Below are 19,142 nucleotides of genomic sequence, written 5' to 3'. Positions count from 1 at the left end.
GGATTCGAACCTGCGACTGCAGCGGTCTCGCGGTTCCTGACTGAAGCGCATAGAACCGCTAGGCCACAACGGCCGGCTCATGTCTGAGGAGTTCGGTAGCCAGCGGAAGTGTTAAACTCAGAAGAGGGTTCCTGGATCCACTCTGTAGCAATTCTGGACTTGTGGGGTGGCGCATTGTCCTGCTGGAACTGCTCAAGTCCGTCGAAAAGTACAGTGGACATGAATGGATGCAAGTGATCAGACAGTATGCTTACGTACGTGTCTCCTGTCAGAGTTATATCTAGACGTATCAGGGGTCCCATATCACTCCAGCTACACACAACCCACACCAATACAGAGCCTCCACCAGCTTGAACAGTTGCCTACTGACATGCAGGGTCCATGGATTCATGTCGTTGTTTCCATACCCTTACACGTCCATCCGCTCGATACAGTTTGAAACGAGACTTGTCCAACCACGCAACATGTTTCCAGTCATCAACAGTTCAATAATGTTGACGGTCCCGGGCGAGGCATAAAGCTTTGTGTCGTGCACTCATCACGGGTACACGTGTGGGCCTTCTTTCCGAAAGGCCATGTCGATGATGTTTCGTTGAATGGTTCGGATGCTGACAGTTGTTGATGACCCAGCATTAAAATCTGCAGCAATTTGTGGAAAGATTGCACTTCTATCACGCTGAATGATTCTCTTCACTCGTCGTTGGTCCTGTTCTTGCAGGATACTTTTCCGGCCGCAGCGATGTCGGAGATTTGATGTTTTACCGGATTCCTGTTATTCACGGCACACTCGTGAAGTGCTCGTACGGGAAAATCCCCACTTCATCGCTACCTTGGAGATGCTGTGTCCCGTCGCTCGTGCGCCGACTATAACACCACGTTCAAACTAGCTCAAGTCTTGATAACCTGTCACTGTAGCAACAGTAACCGATCTAACAACTGCGCAGCGTCGTATTCTGCCTGTTTGAATATCTCTGTTTTTGAATAAACATGCCTAAAAAACCAATTTCTGTGGAGCTTCAGTGTAGTATCGCTAGTCATTTTATTACGTTCTCTCTTAGTAAGCAAAGCGCACAGGTCAACAAACATGATGAAGTGTCCACGCCTGAAGATGAACAGAACGTAACTATAATGGTAAGGTGCTGTACACGTCTATAATATCTTTCATTGCAAAGCAAAACGGTTTCCCATTTCTCAACAGCACAACGTGAGTTATAGAGAGTGATTAAAAATTTCTGTTACATGCTTTTAGGGGTTGTAGAAGGGATTTAGTAGATGAAGTTTTGATAAGTCAACCGTGACCGGAAATGTACCTTTTGGGTGTAAAATCAGGATCGGATCAATTTAAAATCCCCCGCTTGACGGTAAATCACACAGCGGAGACAATGAGTTCTGACCTGTGTGCTCTAGGACCCAATGACGTGAGCAGTGTTTTGAGTATTTGTCCTCGGGTTCTCTTCTACGTGGCGAAGGACGTCCTCTTCAAAGTCGAGGGCACAGCCGTTCTTATAGTCGGACGAAGGTGTCATGTGACGTCATAATTACAACAGGGACCGACGACGGCGCCCTTTTATCAGTTTGTGTGCGTACCGTGAAGTGGGATATTTGAAAGTGATCGATCTTCAAATTCAGTTTATATCCAAACGGCACAATTCCGGACACGGATTCCTTATAAAAATGTCATCTGCAAAATCCCCTCTTCAACCCCTAGAACCCTGTAACAGGAACTATGAATCACCCTGTGTATTCTTACTGTACCTCGTACATATGTGAGTTTCGTTTTTCATCTCCTATTATGTAAAACATTGTTAAAGGGTGGTCAAAGCAGCCTGAAAACTTTGTATAGGTGTCGCAGACTAGGCTGTGTTGAGAAATGATTTTTAAGAAAAAATTCGTTATGATGTGCTGTTTCCGAGTTAATTATCATTGAAGTTAACTAATAAGGCTGTTGTGCGCGGAAATTCAAACGTCTCGCCAAATACAATTAGTGTCAGTTGTTCTCTTAGAGTAGATGATAGCAGACGAGGCCGCTCAGCCAAGCTGGTGTACACTCCTAGCTTTCTTTATCGTGACGACTGTGGTCCGGAACGTTTTCACTGTGAGAAATAGAAATGTACAGCGTAGCTACTGGTATCTAACAACGGTATCAATAAACAATTGCTGAATCAGTCTATAGATTTTAGCATGAAGTTAGGAATAGGAACTAATAAAGGCCTATTTCACAATCAGCTTGAAAGGACTGGAACTTTCCATATCAGTGAGACTGGGGAAAAAATTCTTTTTTTCGTTCTATACGTTCTCTTTCCGAGTCCGAATAATAAAGATCTAACATAAGTGAAACGATTGTTAAGTAATGAAGTCCACGCCAGTGAGTTGTTAGAATCACCGTTTATTTTAGCAAATGTTACAAAATGTTCAACATCTACCAGGAGAAGACTAATTTAGTCTGTCTCTCCGCTTTTCATTGGCTTCAACGTGGTAGAGATGAAATTACCGTATTGTCTACTTGACGACAAAAATAAAGACGGAAACGTTACATGAAATCAAAAGCTATAAGAGAAAAAGTGTGTCTCAGCCAGGGGTGGTGAGATATACGAGTACTACAAACATGTCTCTTCACCGTTTCACGACGTCACTCGCTTAAAATTCACACTTGGTATTATGAACGACCCGTCAAAATATTACTGGAAGGAAATGTTTTGGAACAAGTAAAATCTTTTAGGTATTTGGGAAGTTATTATATATTAAAATAGTATTATGTGCTGACGACATTGTATTAATGGCAAATTCTGAAATGGCTATGAGCACTATGGGACTTAACTTCTGAAGTCATCAGTCCCCTAGAACGTAGAACTACTTAAACCTAACTAACCTAAGGACATCACACACATCCATGTCCGAGGCAGGATTCGAACCTGCGACCGTAGCGCCTAGAACCGCTTGGCCACCCCGGCAAATTCTGAAGACCAACTACAAAAATCAGTCCATCTTTTAAACTTAATTGCAAAAAAAAAACTCCACCCAAACAGGCCATGAAGGCGCAACAGTACCGACCCGCCGCCGTGACATCCTCAGCCCTCAGGCGTCACCGGATGCGGATATGGAGAAGCATGTGGTCAGCATACCGCTCTTCCAGCCGTATGTCATTTTCCGAGACCGGAGCAGCTACTTCTCAGTCAAGTAGCTATTCAGTTTGCCTCGCAAGGGCTGAGTGCAACCCGCTCGCCAACAGCTCTCGGCAGACCGGATGGTCACCCAACCAAGTGCTAGCCCAGCCCGACAGCGCTTAACTTCGGTGATCTGACGGGTACCGGTGTTACCACTGCGGCAAGACCGTTAGCAATTCTCTTGGAAAGGATTATAACTTTAGAAATAGGTGAAATTGAGACAGTTGCATTCCTTGGGAAATGTTGTTGTGGTTGTTGTTGTGTTCTTCAGTCCTAAGACTGGTTTGATGCAGCTCTCTAAAGCTGCATGCCCTCGGGAAAAATTACGGGTGTAGTTTCCCCTTGGAAATATTCAGTACAAAAGAAAATTGTAACTGAATATCAGATTTTGTAACAATTTCAGCACTTCAGTTACCTGGATCACACAATGAAAATATGGATGTAGATATTAAATCACGTGGCACTATAACCAGAACATGAAAAATACAAGTAGAGAGACAAAAATGAAATTCTGTAACGTGATGACTGTACCTGTTCTACTACTACATGACTGTCAATCCTCATTTATCAAGAGAAATCATTCTAGCGATATTGAGACGAGTAAAACGAAATTTTTACAAGCAGCCAAAGGCTGAACTAAATTGAACAGGATTCCTAATTCAAACATTAGACGAGAACGAATATTTTTGCAATAAATGACACTATCTAAGAACATAAACAAAACTGCAAAGAACATTTGGAATCAGTGAAACAAACAAGCATTCGAAAGATGACCTTACAATGAAATCCGAAAGGGTAAACGGACATAGAACGAACAGTTAAATGATCTAACTAATCTGCGAAAGGCAGAAGAAGAAGAAGAGGAAGAAGATGGAAGCTTGGTGTAATAAAATGGCAGATGCGTAGAAAGAAGTAGAATATGCATAAAAGAACTTTTCGAAAGCTTAAAAGTTTGTTGACAGCAAAAAGATTTGCGATGGTGTTAAGGAACATATTCACCCACCAAGTGTTTATCTGGAATGTGGCATAGTTTCACAGGGATTCTGGACATTCTATCAGAAAGATTAACAATACTTGGATATTTCTGAAATGTGGCTGTAGAGAAAAGTGGTGAAATTGCAAGGTACTGACAATGAAGAATAAAGGACTTTTAACACACGAGAGGAAAGGAAACTAGTGAAAACAGTGAGAATGAGATAAACGTCTTGGCTGGGAGTTACAAAATCCGAACAAAAGTATCCGTACAGCCCTATGGAATACAAAATTGGCCACTATATGTAGCGAGAGGCGGACCTGCCACCATTAAAGGAAACGGAGAAAGTTACGTTTTCAGCAGTGAAGCAATAACGCAGAATGGATCGGTCAGGTCAGCTCTGTGTCTTCCAAGATGGACCAGTCTTCGGACGTAACTTGAGTAACAAGTCTATCGGGAAAGTTTCAGTCCTTCTAAAGCTGCCCAAGTTGACTGCTGGTGATGTGGCTGTGAACTGGAAATGCGAATGAAGTACCATAGCTTTACCAAGACCAGGCAGAGCTAGTGTGTTGACACTGGCACTTGTAAAAAAATGTCATAGAACCAGCTGAAGAAATCAATCGTGAATTCCAGCTAACACAATACCTATGCATAAGGAGTTAAAAATAATAGGGTACAGATAAGCCACACCTTTGTGCAATCAATGCTAAGCGACAACTGAGGAGGCGTAAAGGTGCCAATAGACATCGGATGACTAAAACTAGTGATTTGGAGTGACGGATCACGGTGCACCCTGTGACAATCAGATGGGAGGGTTTGAGTTTGGTGAAAGCCTGGAGAGCGGTACTTGCCGTCATGTTTATTGCTAATAGTGAAGTATGAAGAAGGTGGGGTTTCGGTTTATCGGTATTTCTCGTGGTTAGGATGGGGCCTTCTCATTGCGCTTCAGAAAATGAAGAAAACGCTTAGTGCAGAAGGATATGAACAGTGATTTTAAATCATGATGACGATGACGGAGACAGCCACCGAAAGCACGCTTGTTTTATTCGAAGTGACGCGGCTTGTAAACTGAGAAGATTTTGTTGAAGCGTATGAACGCACTGTGTACTTCATACAGTACATGAACAATTTGGAGACGATGTGTGTGTATTAAAATGACAATGCGTCTTGTCATAAAGCAATATCTGTGAGGTAATGGTTTGTGGACAACAACATCCCTGAAATGCAACAGACTGCACAGAGTTCCAACCTGAACAAATTAGAACACCTTTGGTGTGACTTAGAGCGTCGACTTCGCTTCAGATCCCGGCGTCATACATCACGACCTTCTCTAGTTTGTGCTCCTGAGAAAAAAATAGGCTGCCATACATTTGCAGACAAGCAGACAATCATAAGGGCGAAGTATCTTCTGTCTTCTAGTAAGTTCTGGGTACTTTTGAACAGATAGTGAATTTGAAAAAATCTTACAATGAAGAGTCAGTGAAGGAGGTACTGCACGGAAGAAGAGAAAAGGAAGAAGACGCTTTTAAATGCTGGATGACATTTAGAAAACAGCACCAAATTGAGGAAGAGGCACAGGAGAGGAAAGGGGAGAGCGTCCAGTCGATACCTGTCGTAAGGCAGGTGCACTAAGGAAGAATGGTTCTATGATTATTATTTGTGGTAGAAACGTAACGTTATGTGTAGCAAACGCGGAATTAGTGTTTCTACAGGTGAACGCTTCATGCAGTTTCCAAAATAATCAATATGCATCGTGTACATTACACCCTCTAGGAAATACCTCAAGTTACGCACACATTTACATATAAACTATGCAAACGACGGGGTTTTTGCTGTGATTCCCGAAAACTAAAGTAATGAGGAGCTTTACTTCAGGTGCTGATGCTTGTCCTCTTCGGTTTTCTACTAATATGCGTTTCCTTTGAGATTTCTTCTCGCTCTCTCATATTATTAACATACACCAACGTGTCCACAGTAACTCTGAATTTTTAGTTTCCTTAGTCGGCCACGGTGGCCGAGCGGTTCTGGCCGCTTCAGTCGGGAACTGCGCGACTGTTACGGTCGCAGGTTCGAATCCTGCCTCGGGCATGGATGTGTGTGATGTCCTTAGGTTAGTTAGGTTTAAGTAGTTCTAAGTTCTAGGGGACTGATGACCTCATATGTTAAGTCCCATAGTGCTCAGAGCCATTTGAACCATTTTTTTAGTTTCTTTATGGTCGAATCCATAGTTTCAAAGTTTTTCGTAAAGGTAAAAATCGTTTTATCCGTCACAGGCTGTTGAACTTAAGGGAGCAAGTAGAACTCCTGCTCAGTATTTACTGTGTGCTATCAGCCGCTTTCGCACTGTGACCTTTTACAGTGAAGGTGTGAATTACAAATCAACGTTCCTTCCACATAAATAGGACATGGAGGAAACTGGGAGAGATGATGTAAAGATTGTAGAAGGAGGCAAAGACTTCAGTATTGTAAGCACGCTGAAGTAGCTACACAGCGATAAAGAGGCTTGCACAAGAGAGAGTAACGTGGATAGGTGGCTGGCTCTGAGCACTAAGGGACTTAACTTCTGAGGTCATCAGTCCCCTAGAACTTAGGACTACTTAAACCTAACTGACCTACGGACATCACACGCATCCATGCCCGAGGCAGGATTCGAACCTGCGATCGTAGCGGTCGCGCGGTTCCATACTAAAGCGACTAGAACCGCTCGGCCACACCGGCCGGCTGGATAGGTGGACTACACCAATCTTTGGACTGAAAACCACCAGCATCATCACTAGAACAACAACAACAACAACACATATACGATAACGACTAGACTGACTACGAGTAGTCATTGAAGCGCATGTCGCATGTGTTGACCCCACAAATTAAAAAAAAAGTCCTATTGTGGATCTCTAATTGTGTATATAAGGTGTAGTCGAACAGAAACGAAATAGATAGAAGAAAAGTAAGTGAATTCTTTATTATTTCAAAAGTAATCGCCGTAACTGTTAATACGCTGACGGAAAAACAAGTCGCAACACCAAGCAGGAGTTGTGCGACGTATACGAAAGTAGCGGCACTACGAGTATGCAAATCGGTTTTGCCTTCAGTACACACTCTAACGGTCGTGGGCGTCAGTTACCTTTGAGATTGGCCGTGGTGAGTTTACTTTTGTCAAGAATGCATTTAAGGCGGCAAAGACGCCATTATCAACAGCTCACTGAGTTTGTTGGAGAACGTGTAATAGGGCTACAGAAGCTGTATGCACCTGCTGCCATATTGCAGAAAGACCTGACGGGAATGTAGCCACTGTACGTGATTGCTGGTAGCGGTGGTCACAGGGAGGTACGCTCGCAAGAAGACCGGGCTCCAGACGGCCACGTGGCACTGTCGAGAGGGAACACCATCGTTCTCGGCGTATGGCTGTGTTGTATCGTACCGCATCTGCAGCAGCAATCTGAGCAGGAGTTGACGCCACAGTGAAACAACGAACTGTTACAAATCGTTTCCTGCAAGGACAGCTCCGAACCAACGCCCTATAGCTTGCGTTCCACTGTCCCAAAACCGTCGCTATTTGCGTGTTAAGTGGTGTCAAGTTAGAGCTCATTGGAGTGCAGTATGAAGGCCTGATGTATTTTATGATGAAAGCTGTTTCTGCCTCGGTACCAGTGATGGCTGTGTGTTGGTTAGGAGGACGCTAGTTGATGGCCTGCAACCAACCTATCTGCGTGCTAGGCACACTGGACCTACACCTGGAGTTGTGGTCTGAAGTGCAATTTTGTACGAAAGCAGAAGCACTTTCGCTGTTATCCCATGCATCCTGTCTGCAAATCTGTATGTCACTCTCTTGATCCGACCTGTTGGCCTGCCATTCACGAACAGCGTTTCAAAGTGTTTTTTCCAACAGGGTAACGCTCGCCCACATACTGCTGCTGTAACCCAGCATGCTCTACAGAGTGTTGACAGTTGACACGATGTCGTGGCCAACTCTGCCACCAGATCCGTCTCCAGTCGGACACATATGCGGCATCATTGGACAACAATTACAGCATCATCCACAAACAGCAGTAACTGTCCATTTATTGACCGACCAAGTGCATCAGACGTGGAACCCCATCCCACAAACTTACATCCGCCACCTGTACAACACAATGCATGCATGTCTGAATGCTTGAATTCAACATTCTGGCGGTTACACCGGTTATTAATGTCCCGACATTTCACCTTTCCAATGTATTATCTCGCGCTTGCACTAACCTGTGATCTTTCAATATTAGTCACTTAAATATGTTAGCAAGGCAAATGAATTTCGGAAATTTCATTAATCTATATTTATCATTTTTTGGTGTTGCGATTTTTTTCTGTCAGTGTATATTCACTCCACTGTGAGGCAAGGCGGTCCATGCCTAGATGGAAAATTCTTTGTGGTTGCCAAATGAACAGTTGACTTATGCAGGAGTGCAGTTCTTCCCCCGTAGCTAATCAACAATGTCTTTCTTCATGGCTCCAAGAATGTGGAAATCGCATGGGAAGAGATGTGGACTGTTAAGGGCTTCCCAGCGAACGCCAGCCCTCACATGCCCTCCATACAGTTCCGATCCTTCCCCATGTGATTTTCATGTTTTTTGTACCCTGAAGAAATATATTCGTGGCCGTTGATCTGCTACGGACGAATAGGTTCCTGCCTGGGTACAGTCACTGTTCTGTAGGCAACAGCAAACGTTTTTCCACGAAGATATGGACGGTCTTGTCTCACTGTGGGATAAATGTATTAGTAGTTATGGTGATTACTTTTGAGATAATAAGCAGTTGACCTACTTTTCTTCCATCTGTCTCGTTTTCATTTGACAGGAAGTTATAAATTACCACATTTTCGCTAGTCTGCGGTTAACTCAGGAATTTTCTCGCATGGGCCCCACATTTTCGTTAGTCTGCGGTTAACTCAGGAATTTTCTCGCACGGGCCGTCTGCACACTTTTTTGGCGTCAGTGATATCGCTCTTCATGTACGCTGTACGCTTCTGAGAATGTTGATCGACCCAGAATTCTACTCTCATTGTGTATTACTCTGTTCAGCACCTGGCGCTTACATTTAGCAACGGTTCCTCTCCTAAACACCTTATGAGCACATTCAGTGCGATATTATAACCATTTTGTAATTGCCATGCTCAGCCAAGGACCGATAGCTGGAGTTAGATCTCACATAGATCTGAGCAAACACGTTATAGTGTGAGGGCTGGACCTTTAAGTAAGTAAAAGCTATTGTTTGTAATTTTAATTAGGCTCGAAGTTACGTTTTTTCCTGAAATAAGCCACATTTTCGTGTCCTGGAAAGCTTCCAGCTTGAGAAGTGGGAGCCAGAAAGCTCTGTTGCAGCAGAAGTGGCAACACAGTGCCAGGCTGCAATTGGTATACTGCTACAGAAACCAACACAGGCAGTTAGCTGTAATAAGGCAACTGCTTCAAATTGGACTTTTAAGTCCTGTCTGCAGGGTGGTCTAGAGCAACGATTTTTGTATTGTTTATTGTAGAGTACTGTTGACCTTTTATTCGTCACTGAAAATATCTTGGTAATTTTTTTCCACCACAGACTCAGTGTTCTAAAAGTGTACAGCGACAATATCATAACATGGAGATGATTTCCCGTAGTCTAGCAGCTACCATTACATTTTCATTAGTCTGTAGTCCATAAATCTTATGAAAATGGATGTGTGTGTGTGTGTGTGTGTGTGTGTGTGTGTGTGTGTGTGTGTGTGTGTGTGTGTGGTGTTCCACATCTTCGCCTAAACCACCGGATCGATTTCGACCAAATTTTGAACCCATATCGATTACTGTCCGGCGACAATCGCTGTAGGCGTAAGAACCACCCACCTATCAAAGGAATGAGGCTGGGGTGAAAAGGAGCGAAGCCCGCAACGCGCCAGTTCCCAGGCTTCATTCATCCAGTACTGTATTTCAGAATGAGAGTACTTAGCTACTTGCAACAGACTTTACACATAATTTCAAACCATTACGAAATTTTTTCTCGCTGACAACCCCTACAAAATAACGAAAGGACAATTGTTTATCGCTTACTACTTTACCGCTTTTTGTGCAGTGAAAGTGTCGCACGAGGCATGAAATTATTATTTATTACTTGTCTACTACTAACTGTACTCACCACAGTGTGCACATATACCACTGCAAAATTATATCATTGTACTACAAATAGTTCACGAGATGTGACGTCATAAGCAGTGAGATGCGTGAAGAACTACCACATCGCGCATGACTTATAAATTTATTACTTCTTTGCTACTAACTCAATTCGAAACACATTTTGAAGACAGTATCCACGTATGCCACTGAATGTGCCTACAAAATTATATCATTGTACGAGACATACTTCAGGAGACACGGCGACATGAAAATTAAGCACATGGCCAGACGCTCCATGGCGTGGACGCACAGCTATAAGTACTCTACGGGCCATTAAAATTGCTACACCAAGAAGAAATGCAGATGATAAACGGGTATTCACTGAACAGATATATTATACTAGACTTAAATGTAATTACATTTTCACTCAATTTGGGTGCATAGATCCTGAGCAATCAGTACCCAGAACAACCACCTCTGGCCGTAATAACGGCCGTGATACGCCTGGGCAATGAGTCAAACACTGCTTGGATGTCGTGTACAGGTACAGCTGTCCATGCAGCTTCATCACGATACCACAGTTCGTCAAGAGTAATAACTGGCGTATTGTGACGAGCCAGTTGCTCTGCCACCATTGACCAGACGTTTTCAGTTGGTGAGAGATCTGGAGAGTGTGCTGGCCAGGGCAGCAGTCGAACATTTTCTGTATCCAGAAAGGCCCGTAGAGGAGCTACAACATGCAGTCGTGCATTATCCTGCTGAAATGTAGGGTTTCGCAGGGATCGAATGAAGGGTAGAGCCACGCGTCGTAACACATCTGAAATGTAACGTCCACTGTTCAAAGTGCCGTCAATGAGAACAAGAGGTGACCGAGACGTGTAACCAATGGCACTCCATACCATCACGCCGGGTGATACGCCAGTAAGGCGATGACGAATATGTGCTTCCAATGTGCGTTCACCACGACGTCGCCAAACACGGATGCAATCATCATGATGCTGTAAACAGAAACTGGATTCATCCGAAAATATGACGATGACGTTTTGCCATTCGTGCACCCAAGTTCGTCATTGAGTACATCATCGGAGGGGCTCCTGTCTGTGATGCTGAGTCAAGGGTAACCGTAGCCGTGGTCTCCGAGCCGATGGTCCATGCTGCTGCAAACGTCGTCGAACTGTTCGTGGCGATGGTTGTTGTCTTGCAAACGTCCCCATCTGGTGACTCAGGGATCGAGACGTGGCTGCACGATCCGTTACAGCCATGCGGATAAGATGCCTGTCATTTCGACTGCTAGTGATACGAGGCCGTTGGGATCCAGCACGACGTTCTGTATTACCCTCCTGAACCCACCGATTCCATATTCTTGTAACAGTCATTGGACCTCGACCAAAGCGAGCAGCAATGTCGCGATACGATAAACCGCAGTCGCGATAGGCTACAATCCGACCTTTATCAAAGTCAGAAACGTGATGGTACGCATTTCTCGCGTCTATAGCACGTCATCTTCGTGGTGTAGCAATTTTAATGGCCAATAGTCTAAATACTGGGCATCGCCGGGTTTCTCTACTGGTAGTTGTTAAATCACAATCACTGATAAGCATTTAATTGCCGTAGCATACCACTGACGGCACTAGTGAAACGTTCTTCACTGCTCAGGACAATATGTTCCTGACGGTTCTCACGGATTATGGTGTGAGGAATGGACGAGTGCATTACTTAAAGGATTCATCTTCGCAATCACCTGTAGTGGGTTACTGAAACTATTATTTACCAAAGGCAGTCCAGTGCGACCAGCATTTCAGTCCAGTGACTCCCATTTAGGGGTGCAACGCCCCCACGCATCGTCCATCCGCTTCGTTTTGATTTAGGTGCTGCGCAACTAGCGGGGACCACTAGTTGCTCTCTAATTCCACGATGACGTCACGGTGGCAGCCGACCGAATTTATCGAGTTTCATCTGGCCGGAGAACTCCCCACCCGCGCGTAGTTCGTGGCGCGTGTAACGACCTTTGAGCGGGAAGCAATACGTCATAGTCTCTAATAGAACGTCACGCTGGAGGCCAATAAAATCGTTATCCGTGGGCGGCGGCGGCGGCCGCGTGGACTGAACTATCATTGGATACGAAGGACAAGAGTGGCAGGCGGCCGCCGTTCTGTCTGGCGCGTTGCGCAAACTGGACTCCAGAGGGTCAGCTCCGATCAGCTCTGCCCAAAGGCTAGACTAACTTACGGCAGCGCTGCAGCGGCCGAAGAATTCCGTGGCGGCGACCGTACGCCATCTGTCAGATTAGCGTAAAAGCAAAGTTAGGTCATCGCACAAGGAAACAGCCGCGTCCTTAGAAGCACACTCAAGTCCCTTCGCAGTCTTCTAGATGGAGTATGAGGCCTTATGACCCTCCGACGCTAAAGTAAGTTTTTTTTTAATTTATTAGCTTTCGGAACGTGTCCATACAACCATCTTGACACTGAAAATGATGTAAGACAGTTTCTTTCTTTCTTTCTTTGACAGTTCAGAGTATACACTACTTTAAGTCGTACCATAGTACGAAGTTACTTAGGCTTAACGAAGGACATATACCGACATAAAACAAGTTTTGCATCTACAGTATATTAAAACGAGTAAACAAGACGAAAATTTAACACGGGATACACAGCGGCAGCATGCTATAGACACCCTACTGGTAAAACAATATGAAATGACAAATCGCCGTTGGTACACATCTGGGATATTTCCAGTTCAATCCATAATAGTGAATATGTAACTGAATTAACAATAAAATGTTATTTGTTATGTCCTGTAAGAACTGTTCCATAAGCTGCGGATAGAGAACTGAATATATGTGGAGATCTACAAGCACTATCTAGACAGAACATGAGATCGGTACACTACGACCAGATTTGTGTATTACAACCTTGCGTATACGAGTAGGTACACTATTATTCAGAAACACAAAGAAGTACATATTGGCAAACATGTGTTTTGTAAGCCATCTCCATTGTTGATGGACTACATTTTCTGAGGACTCGCCCAATGAATCTCAACCAGGCATCCGCCTTACCAACTATTGATTTTATATGATCATTCCACTTCAGATCGTTCCGTACGCATACTACCAGATATTTTACAGAAGTAGCTGCTATCAGTGTTTGTTCCGCTATCATATAATCATACAATAAAGGATCCTTATTTCTATGTATTCGCAATTCATTACATTTGCCTATGTTAAGGGTCAGTTGCCACTCCCTGCAGCAAGTGCCTATCCGCCGCAGATCTTCCTGCATTTCGCTGCAATTTTCTAATGCTGCGACTTCTCTGTATACTACAGCATCATCCGCGAAAAGCCACATGGAACTTCCGACACTATCTACTAGGCCATTTATATACACTCCTGGAAATGGAAAAAAGAACACATTGACACCGGTGTGTCAGACCCACCATACTTGCTCCGGACACTGCGAGAGGGCTGTACAAGCAATGATCACACGCACGGCACAGCGGACACACCAGGAACCGCGGTGTTGGCCGTCGAATGGCGCTAGCTGCGCAGCATTTGTGCACCGCCGCCGTCAGTGTCAGCCAGTTTGCCGTGGCATACGGAGCTCCATCGCAGTCTTTAACACTGGTAGCATGCCGCGACAGCGTGGACGTGAACCGTATGTGCAGTTGACGGACTTTGAGCGAGGTCGTATAGTGGGCATGCGGGAGGCCGGGTGGATGTACCGCCGAATTGCTCAACACGTGGGGCGTGAGGTCTCCACAGTACATCGATGTTGTCGCCAGTGGTCGGCGGAAGGTGCACGTGCCCGTCGACCTGGGACCGGACCGCAGCGACGCACGGATGCACGCCAAGACCGTAGGATCCTACGCAGTGCCGTAGGGGACCGCACCGCCACTTCCCAGCAAATTAGGGACACTGTTGCTCCTGGGGTATCGGCGAGGACCATTCGCAACCGTCTCCATGAAGCTGGGCTACGGTCCCGCACACCGTTAGGCCGTCTTCCGCTCACGCCCCAACATCGTGCAGCCCGCCTCCAGTGGTGTCGCGACAGGCGTGAATGGAGGGACGAATGGAGACGTGTCGTCTTCAGCGATGAGAGTCGCTTCTGCCTTGGTGCCAATGATGGTCGTATGCGTGTTTGGCGCCGTGCAGGTGAGCGCCACAATCAGGACTGCATACGACCGAGGCACACAGGGCCAACACCCGGCATCATGGTGTGGGGAGCGATCTCCTACACTGGCCGTACACCACTGGTGATCGTCGAGGGGACACTGAATAGTGCACGGTACATCCAAACCGTCATCGAACCCATCGTTCTACCATTCCTAGACCGGCAAGGGAACTTGCTGTTCCAAGAGGACAATGCACGTCCGCATGTATCCCGTGCCACCCAACGTGCTCTAGAAGGTGTAAGTCAACTACCCTGGCCAGCAAGATCTCCGGATCTGTCCCCCATTGAGCATGTTTGGGACTGGATGAAACGTCGTCTCACGCGGTCTGCACGTCCAGTACGAACGCTGCTCCAACTGAGGCGCCAGGTGGAAATGGCATGGCAAGCCGTTCCACAGGACTACATCCAGCATCTCTACGATCGTCTCCATGGGAGAATAGCAGCCTGCATTGCTGCGAAAGGTGGATATACACTGTACTAGTGCCGACATTGTGCATGCTCTGTTGCCTGTGTCTATGTGCCTGTGGTTCTGTCAGTGTGATCATGTGATGTATCTGACCCCAGGAATGTGTCAATAAAGTTTCCCCTTCGTGGGACAATGAATTCACGGTGTTCTTATTTCATTTTCCAGGAGTGTATATTGTGAAAAGCAATGGTCCCATAACATTCCCCTGTGGCACGCCAGAGGTTACTTTAACGTCCGTAGACGTCTCTCCATTGAGAACAACATGCTGTGTTCTGTTTGCTAAAAACTCTTCAATCCAGCCACACAGCTAGTCTGATATTCCGTAGGCTCTTACTTTATCAGGCGGCAGTGCGGAACTGTATCGAACGCCTTCCGGAAGTCAAGGAAAATGGCATCTACCTGGGAGCCTGTATCTAATATTTTCTGGGTCTCACGAACAAATAAAGCGAGTTGGGTCTCACACTATCGCTGATTCCGGAATCCATGTTGATTCCTACAGAGTAGATTCTGAATTTCCAGAACTGACATGATACGCGAGCAAAAAACATGTTCTAAAATTCTACAACAGATCGATGTCAGAGATATAGGTCTATAGTTTTGTGCAGCTGCTCGACGACCCTTCTTGAAAACTGGAACTACCTGTGCTCTTTTTCAGTCATTTGGAACATTCCGTTCCTCTAGAGACTTGCGGTACACGGCTGTTAGAAAGGGGGCCAGTTCTTTCGCGTACTCTGTGTAGAATCGGATTGCTATCGCGTCAGGTCCAGTGGACTTTCCTCTGTTGAGTGATTTCAGTTGCTTTTCTATTCCTTGGACACTTATTTCAATGTCAGCCATTTTTTCGTTCGTTTCCTGAGTAACACGTGGCAATATTGTCAGTTAATTGTGCTTTGATCTTTTCCTGGCATTCCAATTACCAAAAGCGTTATATTAGTAGCGCAGGGAACTGTATCTGGATGTCGGCACTGTTGACAACCTCGTACAGTATTTTATATGTTGCAATATCTTTGGATGCTAACACGGTTTGGAGCCTGCTTGGGAACTAATAGCGAAGTGCTCAAAGGATTTGAGAACTGTGATGTGATACGTGACCCGAGGACATTGCAGGAATATATGGTTTCGATCTTCTCCCTTTCCTAACTAACTAACTAAGTAACTACACATAGAGGGGCGATGCTTGGATTGAGCGCGTAGAGTTGTTTGTTGAAATTCCATCGATTAAATTTCAGCCTTGCTCTAACTGTTGTGAAGTTTCTCGATATTTGTGTCTTATCATAGCATGGTACTCTCGGAATCGTGGGATAAATTAGTGCGTATTGACTGCCTTTGATTTTAGATGTCATCGACCGTTCCTATAGCTAGTCAGATGACAACGGCTTTCTGAGAATGGGTATCATTTCTGTCATTTCTGTGAGAGGGAGTTTATCATATTTGATAGCTCCATACAGAGATGCCTGGTTTGCTATGACATCTACTTGTTCATTTCCAGGTATCCCAGAGTTGCCTTTCATCGACACCATCACAATATTGGGATAATTCCTCTGCATCCGAAAATCCAACGCCGACAATTGCTGCAACTATGGGGTTGGTACAATTATTATGATAGTTTCTCATCAATTTCAGAGGTGACAAACTATCAGAGATGATGACTATTGCGTCTGCTGTGATCGTCTTGCGAATATCATGGCTTCCAAAATGGCAATCAGCTCGGCTTTCATAATAGCGATTTGTGGATCGAGCTTATATAGGCCTTGTCGTTTGCTTGGGGGTACCCATCTGGCACTAACAGCACCGTCGTTGGTGTAAGTCATGGGAGTGATGTGTAATGAATGCGCTAGTCTGTTGTATGCAATCAGCACAGTAACAGGGCTCGACGTGGAGACGTGACAGAATGGTAGAAAGGAGCTATGCTGGGCGTAGTTGCCAGATTTTTTAGTGTTTTAACGAGAAATGTAACATGGCGTAAGTAACAATATCATAACCATCATGACCAGAGGCGAGTGTGATGCCTTACCAATAACGATCGGTTTCAAACCCGACAGGGACGCCCATATCAGTTAATGCACACACGGCTCAAGCAATTTTCGAGCGATCGTTGTGAAGGGAACCGCATGCAATGGACATTTGCTGTTGGCTGTCGCGCAAATGGCCAGTGCTCACAGTGGAACAAGCTGCACATGGTCCAGGGGTCAGACACTAAGGAAACTGGTCAGTAGCTGGCGCGGAAATGTAGCGTGGTCCGACGAGTTGTGATTCAAATGATGCAACGTTTCGACTGCATATTTTGGGGATGTTTTTAACTTGGGCAGACTCATTCAAGTTACTGTGAACATGGACAAAAATACTTATTATCAGTAAGTATCTGTTGCCCTTTCTTTTACGTCTTCATATTGTGGACACTTCCGCCTTGCAGCACGACAAAATATGGATGCAAGGTTGTTTTCTCCACAAATAAAAGTATACAAAAAATTGCATAATTTAAAACTTCAAATGAATCTTTACGTAGCTCAAGATTACAAAATTACTTGCGGTATGTGCCTGGTGTTTTATATCGGACTAACCGGTAGGGCTTTTAACATTTCTTGGGGAAGAAGGATACTGATGTTGGTTATTCTACTTTCTCCGAGCATCCATTAAAGCTGAACACAATCCAAAAGTAGTAAACGAAATGACGATTCTACATTCAGAGAAGAGAGGGTGGAAACTTGGTGCCTTGAAAGAACTTGAGATCTTCAGACATATGGTCAGTAACAATGGCCTCCTTTTCAGCTAACAACTACAATTAATAAACAAAAGCTTCTGTAACGCCTTCAAGTCATGGCTCGCAACTATATGATGTTTTGGTTCATATTTCCGTTCACTTCCACCTCGGAAGCCCGTTTTCTCCCTTTCCTTCATGAACTCTGTATTTCGATACTGCAGACGGCACTGTATGCAACATCCTGTTTTGCACATTTGGTGTGAAGTGCATTCCCCAACTTTTTTGCATATTGGAACACCTTGATAAAATCCTGCTACAGTACGTTCATTATTCTCATCATGTATTTGTAGTTAGCCATTTTATTTTAAGCTATATATTATCATTGTCATTTTTTATAAAGGTTATTTTATTCCTTTTGTTTCTTTTATATTAAGTACAATTTACGCTGTTTAAAACATCTAGATACGTGTCATACTGGCGTGTTATTGTAACAGTTGCGTATTTCATACGGTTGAGCGTTCATCACGCTACTGGTGGCCAGCAAGTGGCGCTCTCTGCACAGCGTTTACCTGGCATCGCAACTAGTTGCCACACGTTCATTGCAATGCCTCTTTTTAAAACGCTGTACCCGTGTAATAATGTTTACTGCTTCCATGGAGGACTTTATTCCATATATTCTGCTGTTCTACTTGAGCTTCTTAGCTCATCAAGTATGTTAACAATTTTAGCGTCTTGTTATTTATTTACCTAACAGTTTTATTCCATGTACTCCCTTTCAATGTTGTAACGTATTAAGTATTTTAGACGTTTATTTTATGATATGCCGTAGTGTTTCTTGGCTCGAGTTTGAACTTGGCTCTCGGAAATTTGGGAGGCGCTGTCTGTGACGCTAAAAGGCTCTTCTGTAGCATTTCGTGTTGGAGTCTCTTCGGCATTGCTTTGACGCTCTTGTACTGACTTCGCAAAATCGTAAGGAGTCGTGCAGTTCTTCTAGATCTCCTTGTAAGCGTATCATTATTCCAAATTGTCAATGATCCTAGACGACGACCAGCATTGTATAAATGGTGGAAGGAGGGTTTTCCATGCGACTACTTCCGTGGATGACTTGCCCGTTCTTAAGACCGTTCAGATAAATTTTAGGCTGGCATCTTCCTAAACCGCGTTCCTTTTTAAATCATCCTGAAATATACTCCTAGGCATCTTACAGCTGCGACTGATTCCGGTGACATTCTTAAGAAGTACCATTCGATATACACTGGACAGAGGCTTATGAGGTGGACACATGACCATTGACATTGTAGCACCAAGAAGGGAATTTTGCTTATGATGTATAAGGACTCAGACAGTGACCATAGGCATAAGACAATAACACTGTTAGTTTTGAAAGTAAGTATATAATAATAATAATAATAATAATAATAATAATAATAATAATAATGTAATATACCGTATAGTTAAAAGGAAGTCACGCTTGATCAAGGTCCGCGTCACTTTCCATTTTTGACCAGACTTAACGTCTGAGAAAAGAAAGAAATAATAATAATAATATA

At 44.4% G+C, this 19,142-nt stretch overlaps 1 protein-coding gene and 1 pseudogene across 1 annotated transcript in view; both read right to left on the bottom strand.

Annotated features, from left to right (window-relative positions):
* The window catches only part of LOC124774601 (extracellular sulfatase SULF-1 homolog), a 449,198-nt gene that overhangs the window by 329,861 nt on the left and 100,195 nt on the right, over nt 1-19,142 (bottom strand). The gene's annotated exons all lie outside the window — the stretch shown is intronic.
* Nucleotides 3,221-3,338, bottom strand: LOC124778861 (annotated as a pseudogene).

This window comes from Schistocerca piceifrons, chromosome 2 (assembly GCF_021461385.2).
Source record: "Schistocerca piceifrons isolate TAMUIC-IGC-003096 chromosome 2, iqSchPice1.1, whole genome shotgun sequence".
Lineage (NCBI taxonomy): Eukaryota > Metazoa > Arthropoda > Insecta > Orthoptera > Acrididae > Schistocerca > Schistocerca piceifrons.
Note: the sequence above shows the minus strand (reverse complement) of the source record. Positions and strands in the feature narration are given on the sequence as shown.